This window comes from Acipenser ruthenus, chromosome 3 (assembly GCF_902713425.1).
Source record: "Acipenser ruthenus chromosome 3, fAciRut3.2 maternal haplotype, whole genome shotgun sequence".
NCBI lineage: Eukaryota > Metazoa > Chordata > Actinopteri > Acipenseriformes > Acipenseridae > Acipenser > Acipenser ruthenus.
The window spans coordinates 25,848,121-25,856,259 of NC_081191.1; positions in this window are offsets into that span (position 1 = coordinate 25,848,121).

Below are 8,139 nucleotides of genomic sequence, written 5' to 3' on the forward strand. Positions count from 1 at the left end.
TTGTAATTTCCACTTTGAGTGCTTATTTTAAATCTATTAAAAAAAAAATGTTCACCTCATTCTAACACTGTCGTGGGCCCATGGTACTGCAGCAATATTGGGATAAAATGACAAAACTTATGAGAGTTTAGTAGTCAAGAAAATGTTCTAGACCAGGGATAGACAACCTTTGGCACTTCCAATCTATTCCATTGCAGGACTATGTTCCAAACAGATCCTAAATTTAATTGGCCCTGTTGGAGGTCAATTAAATAATTAAGGCGCCAGTTAGAACAAAGTCCTGCAATGGAATGGATTGGAAGTGCCAAAGGTTCCTACCTCTGTTCTTGACTGTGGTTAAATGGGTGCTACACTTTTAAAATCATTTAAAAAAACAGTCTGTTGCAGTTGCACGACTGCAGTTTTTTCAACTTTACAAAAATAACAGCTCATCTTCACATAAAATACAGAGCTTAGGTCAGACAATGGCTTGGTTAACATGCAGTTTAGAAACTCTAAATTCTTTCTCCATTGTCCCGAGAATGTGATGTAGCAGCACATATCAAGCACATTCCTCACGTATGTAAAGTGCACAGCCAAAACATAGTACGACTTAAAAGGGTGGGTAAATCGCCTTCTTGTGTTAAACAGCCACGAAAATCGAACAAAAACTATGCTTGAGAGTTGTATCGTATGCTCTCATGACTTTAGCAATGATGATCCTATTTGTGACTTAACCAGATCTGCTGAAGGTAGTTCTGGCAATCTTCTCTGATCAAATAGAAAAAAATAAAAAAGCATACAGTATGAGGGGTTTAGAGACCTCTTCATACAGCATTTTTTTTTCATTTATTCAACGTTTCAAATTATTGCCATTTGCTGGTGACTCCTACAATGATAGTGATTTATAGTGTAGTTGTGTTTTTATAATACAAAAATACAGAAGCTAGTACGAAGTAAAAAATAAAAAAAAACCCTGCAACCCGCTGCAATAAATAACTACAAATATAAATGATAAAGCCCTTTGCAAAGCATACAAATATATTTTTTAACCTTTACACTTTTGCTATTTTCATGTTTGGTGATCAGATAGCTGAGTGCTTTAAGCATAGAATGTCCTGTCCCTTAGCAATAAGATGCAATTCATAATATACAAGCCATAACATGTATCATGAGTGCCTACAAAGAACAAAAAATGTCTTGTTTGTCCCCAAAATTAATTAAATTAGCATAACTGGGAATCCGTGCCAGTGGTCTCCTATATTATTACTGCAGGCTACCATCCTCGGCACCAGGCTTGAACAAAAGTGTATAGCGTTGAAGTAAATTCTCTTAAGCCTCTTAAAATTGTTATGACACTGGTATACGGGATCCCCAGTAACACAAAATATAACAACATTCTACCGGTGAGAGCCTTGGACTATCCCTGTGGAATTCGGATTCAGGTCTTTATTATTATTATTATTATTATTATTATTATTATTATTATTATTATTATTATTATTATTATAAGAACATTATCTAGTGGGTAAGTATGGTAATACATCATAGATTTACTAACAGTATTTTGAAAATATAGGTCTACTCTACAAAACATTTTGACTGGATATTTTTTATATCATTAACCTGAAGTGCTGTATATTAGCTCGGTTCATAGACTACCATAAGGACCAGGATTGCTGAAGATATCCTTCTCTAGGAAACATTGTATATATTATATATGTACATGCATAATATGTATATACATATATATGCAGTCAAAATTGTTTAGCAAATAATATATGGATAATACAAAGCGCTCTGTGATGGAATGTTGATATTTTTATTTTGTTTGTGTCTGGGTTTTTGTTGTTTCCCTCACTTTTTAATTTTATTTGTTTGGTTGCCAAATGAGGCAGGCTGCATTAGCGGCTCTTCAACACAACCTAAACACTGCAAGCTATCAGTCGTCGCGCAAGGCCAAATTGAAACACTGACCGAGATATTTAAATATACCCTCCCATGTTTTAATATTCATTTTCATTTTGGAGGAGAATTTCTCTCCCTAAAGGAAAACTACATGTAAACTCAAATTGCCCAAAAGGTACTACTACCAAAATAGTTTGACAAAAAGTTATTTGTTTTTGCATGTAAACCAACCCTATAATATGATGGTAAAGAGCACTTCTAAATGGCAGGAATCTTGCTTGTACAAAAAGTTTCCACCCTCGGGACATCTACAATGAGTCCCATTTTAACTTTAAAACAGTTCAAGTGCTATTACCACTAGTGCCTAGAGCTAGTGCAACTGTTTTACTGCTGCTGCATGGTTTAATGAATGTAACACATGACGTAGTATCAGTTAGGGGGGCTATAAACTTTCCCACCAAAAAGAGGTCCCTTAGTGTCCAATACAGATACAAAAATGTGTTTTACCTTATGTTCTTACATTTTGCAGCTCATGTTAAAGATATTGCCTTTGTTGCTGTTTTTTGTGTATGTGTGTGTGTGTGTGTATATATATATATATATATATATATATATATATATATATATATATATATATATATATATATATGTGTATATAATGTACAGATCATCAAGCCTGTATTTTTAATTTACACATTAATTCAAGAATTATAACAAAGCCTGATAATGTCACACGTAGCCTCCTCTTAATGTTAGCCTTATGACTTGACAAACAAATGTATCAGATACATGTCCATATTAAATCATTAAAAGCTTGCAGTTTCCTTTTGTGAACCACAAACTGCAATGCATTCTGGACTGGTGGTTTATTGTTGTTGATGATATAGTAAATTGAGTGGGAGTGGATTTGTGTGTGTACATTTCGTTTGAAAGGAAATATTTGACAACAAACAATCTATTAGACAAATAACTGACACTGCATTTGGCAAATATTGGAATGACATGTTAGTGGGAATGTGCCTTTTTAATTCAGACTGCTATTGTAAGGGTTGTGTAATAATCATCGTTTCGGATTCAAAAGCCTTTATTGGGAGAGTAAGCAGTATTAGGAGTACAGAGAAAAAAGGGACAGTGCAGCTGTTTAATCTTTCTTTAAAAGTCTCACTCACATTTCTATCACTTTCTGTGTCCCCTATATAAAGGTTAACCCCAATACATAAAGCCTATAATTTAAATGTGTAGTCACTATGTTTTATACAAAGTGTAACTAATACAAACAACTGTTTCGAGGGGGTGGAAGCTTATGTTCCTGCAACTAAAATGACCTTGAGGGAATATTACACTTGACTGCTTAAATTCCAGATGAAGTGAAGTTAACAATGTGCTACATTGTGGAATAATATACAGACACCACGTATTTCAGTGCAAAACTTAACGTGGTTGTGGGACACTGTACGTTGCAAAGCCTATTGTTGAGAAAAAAAATGAAAAAGTGACACATGATGTATTCATTCCATTAGCATTTCTACGTAACAGTTTTTAATTCAACATGATCTAGTTTGTAAAAATGCATGTTCTTGCTATTTAATGAACGCTTCAGTTTTACAAATGTGTGTCTAAAAGACCTGATCGCCAATTACTCCGATGTAACTATAATCTCCCAGTTACTGAAAGACTAAATCCATTGTGTTGTTGTGTAAACTGTATTTTTTTCATCTACCAGAAGCAAACTGGCAAACGAATATGTGTTTAGTTGTATACCTATGCATTAACAGTATAAAATGTTTAAAGGACACATATTCAAATATACATACACAAAAAATACTGTGCATGCAAATATACATACACACTCCAACAAGGAATGAAACAGTACCGGGACACAATATTGAAGGATAGTGTATGCACTTACAGTAAACATATATACACACATATTATAGTGTCATTGTATCTTGTGATTCCCTTTCTGCTGACTGATTTTATGTGTGTGCAGGCCTTGAATTTCAGCGTGGAATTGCACATTTTCCAAGTTGCTGCATATCTACAACTTTCAGTGTGGAAAAATCCCACAGAAATATTTTAAGACACCAAGCTACTGTATTTTCCACCCAATTTAGAATGCCTGAAACGCTACAGCACTCTCTAAGGAAGACGAAAGCACTATGAGCCGCATTCTAAGTACAGTAGTTCTGGTTAAAATAAATAAATAAGGTACATAAAAGTAGTGCTGGATATTTTAAGTGCTGCAAGACTTTTCTCTCGTACGTGATTAAGCATTATAGAAACTCAGTACACTGCGGTAAGTAAACAGTTTTGGAAAAAAAGACGATATTAAGTCTATCTAGGTGTTGTTTTGCAAGTGGTGACTTTCGCTTTAACTCTTAAAACTCAGCCCCATTCATTTTGGGGCACCAGCGCCCTGAAGCTTATGCACATATTACTCAGGCACTGTAAAAGCCACCTACCTGTTTAGTACAGATTCGGGGCTTTCCAAAGACATATCCAGTGGCAGTGCCTACAAAGGTACCATGAAATGTTCCTGTCAGGAACATTTGGTGGTACCTTTGTAAGCACAGCTAAGCTATTAACTCTGTCACATGATGAGAGGCTTAACTTCAGGCGATCGTAGTTCCGGCTAGGAGTACCTCATACACACGTTGAATAGCTGTCCTTACAAAGGTACCACCAAATGTTCCTGTCAGGACACTGCACTCTGATTGGTTATCATATTATTAATAAAACAATGAATAATCCTCTCCCAACACCAAAACCCTAAACCTAAGGTCAGTATCCTATTCTGCAGTCATTACACATCTAAAGTAGTTCATGTTTGGCAGTGAATAAGCGTTTTTGTTACTTTAAAAAAAGTGACCGGTGGTGCTGACTTCCTCAGTTGTCCTGACAGGAACATTTTGTGGTACCTTTGTAGGCACTGCTAACAGCTTAAGTTACGTTTTGAGTCTATTGCTCCGTCATTGTAGCAGCTACACTGAAAGGTGCGGTATCGTTGGAAAGCTTAGAAGCTCAGCTTCCCCCCCCCCCCCCCATGTTCATTTCATATTGAGGTTCAATGGTGCAGTGTTTTTTTGAGCCATCTATGATTACAGGGCAGCAGTGTGGAGTAGTGGTTAGGACTCTGGACTCTTGACCGGAGGGTCGTGGGTTCAATCCCCGGTGGGGACCCTGCTGCTGTGCCCTTGAGCAAGGTACTTTACCTAGATTGCTCCAGTAAAAACCCAACTGTATAAATGGGTAATTGTATGTAAAAATAATGTGATATCTTGTAACAATTGTAAGTCGCCCTGGATAAGGGCGTCAGCTAAGAAATATATATATATAGCATTGAACAAGCATGATTTTTTTGGAAAAGCTTTTTTTTTTTTTTTTTACCATATGTGACAATCTTGCCTCAATGTTTGATTTTATTCTTTTGAAAAAAAATGACTGAATATATAACTTAGCGGATTCTAAACTGCCCTATGAGAATTTCACACATGCACAGATACATACATACAGTACATCTAAATACTCAATCATAAGACATATAGGGCCATATTTTCAAAGCGTTTCCTCCAGTCTTTAATTGACAACTATTTTTTTAAAATAGAAAAAATCATGTAAATGTTACAAAATGATGAACAAACACCTGGAAAGTGCTTCAGAGAACTTGGATTATATGACTTTGTTGTTGGTTTTAGGTTTGTAAAATTAACAGGCATTTTACCTCTTTAAAAAAAATAGGAATTAATTAAAGACTGGAATAAGTGCTTTGAAATATGGTTCATAGAAGTACTTAAAAGAGTTAATCATACAAGTACAACCAACTCAGTTAGTCAAAAACAAGCGTGTGGTTAGTTTAACACTTCTCTGCCGTGTCGCAAACACAAAACAAAATATGACTGAAATATACACTTTTAGTTTAGTTTATTTTAAAAGGTGATTTCCCAACTATAGTAGGATATTACATAACTGTGACATGCTCAAAAAACTGTTTTGCACATGTAAATATAAAGCCTTTTACTATAAAAAGTTACTTTCAGTTTCTGTGTCTGATAGTTCTGATAATGTCTGCATATACAAACATGCACTCTGTGTCACCTGTTAAAAAAAGCTAATTAACATCAGTGCTAAATATAACTGACTTCTCAAACACATGCTTCAGATAAATGTGCGCATTCAATTATAACCAGCTTGAGTTTTCATTTGTGAACCACAAAACATAATGGCTTCTCTAATGGTTTATTGTTGTTGTTGAAACAGCAAATTGAGTGGATGTGAATTTGTGTGGGTACATTTCATTTGAAAGGAATGGTTTGTCAACAAATAATCTGTTTGACAAATATCTGAGGTACCCAAGCTGGAATAGCATTTAGCAAATCATGTGACATGTAAGTATTTTTAACTGTCCGCACCAAAAGTCATTGTGATTGTTGAGCTGATACATGCAGCATGATTTGAGATTCATTAAACAACTGTGGCAGAGTAGGGGGAGGAAAGATGTAGTCCAGGGGTTTGGTGCATGACTACATCCCCCAGAATGCCATAGGGTTGGAGTACAGACAGAAGTGGAATCACCTTGCTCTAATTTAATGTGAGACACCTGCCTGGGATTAAGCAGCAGGCAGCAGTGTGGAGTAGTGGTTAGGGCTCTGGACTCCTGACCAGAGGGTTGTGGGTTCAATCTCAGGTGGGGGACACTGCTGCTGTACCCTTAAGCAAGGTACTTTACCTAGATTGCTCCAGTTAAAAACACAACTGTATAAATGGGTAATTGTATGTAAAAATAATGTGTAAAATATCATATAATTGTATGTAAAAATAATGGGATATCTTGTAACAATTGTAAGTCAACCTGTCTGCTAAGAAACAAATAATAATAAATAAGCAAGTCAAACTGTGGTTGATGTCTGTTAAGGTTAAGGCCTGGGGAGACCTGTGTGCAGACCTTGAAAAGGTATGGTAATACTTGAAAAGAATATATGTGCTTTGGTACTGGTAAACGGCCTAGCCGTCCAGTTTATAGTTAAGACCTACAAAGTTTAGTTTAGAAGTTAGTACCAATTGCATCAAAAAAACAAGCGGAACAAAGTTGGAGACTATGATCCCCAGCTTTAGTACGGTACTAAGGATCAAGCATTGTTGTTGTTACCAAACAGGAACTGAAGGGGGCTCTAAATCATTCTTTCATTCATTCATTATGAGAACCGCTTGATCCTTTTACAGGGAGCCAGACACGTCGCAAGGCGGGATGGCTCTGAATCAGAACATTTGAAATATTTGTAACAGTAATGTATGTATTTTATGAGCTAATAATCATTTAGAATGTTACAAATAGGCCGACATTTATACATAAATATTAATTGTTCTCTAACATATATTTACATGTGTGCACGTAATAATTATTATTATTATTATTATTATTATTATTATTATTATTATTATTATTATTAATATTATTATTATTATTATATATTTCTTAGCAGACGCCCTTATCCAGGGCGACTTACAATCGTAAGCAAATACATTTCAAGTGTTACAATACAAGTAATACAATAAGAGCAAGAAATACAATAACTTTTGTTCAAGCAAAGTATAAGTGTGACAAACCACAATTCAATAATACAGCAGATAATAGTGATAGTTACATCAGGGTATGATTAAATAGTGATAGTTACATCAGGATATGATTAAATACAAAGTACTACAGGTTAAACACTTGGCAGATTACAGTATTCTGAAGTACAGGATTAAATGCAGTAAAATAGGGGCAGATAAGAGCAAAATAAAGCACATTTACATGAAGGGTGATAGTGTCCCAGGATACAAACAGAGGAGTTCTACAGGTGCTGTTTGAAGAGGTGAGTCTTAAGGAGGCGCCGGAATGTGGTCAGGGACTGGGCAGTCCTGACATCTGTAGGAAGGTCATTCCACCACTGCGGAGCAAGGGTGGAGAAGGAGCGGGCACTGGAGGCAGGGGAGCGTAGCGGAGGTAGAGCTAGTCTTCTAGTGCAGGCGGAGCGGAGAGGTCGAGTGGGGGTGTAGGGAGAGATGAGGGTCTGGAGGTAGCTGGGTGCAGTCTGGTCAAGGCATCTGTAGGCTAGTACAAGAGTCTTGAACTGGATGTGAGCGGTGATCGGGAGCCAGTGGAGCGAGCAGAGTAGTGGAGTAGCGTGGGCGAAGCGAGGCAGAGAGAACACCAGGCGGGCAGCAGAGTTCTGGATGAGCTGGAGCGGACGGGTGGCGGACGCAGGGGGG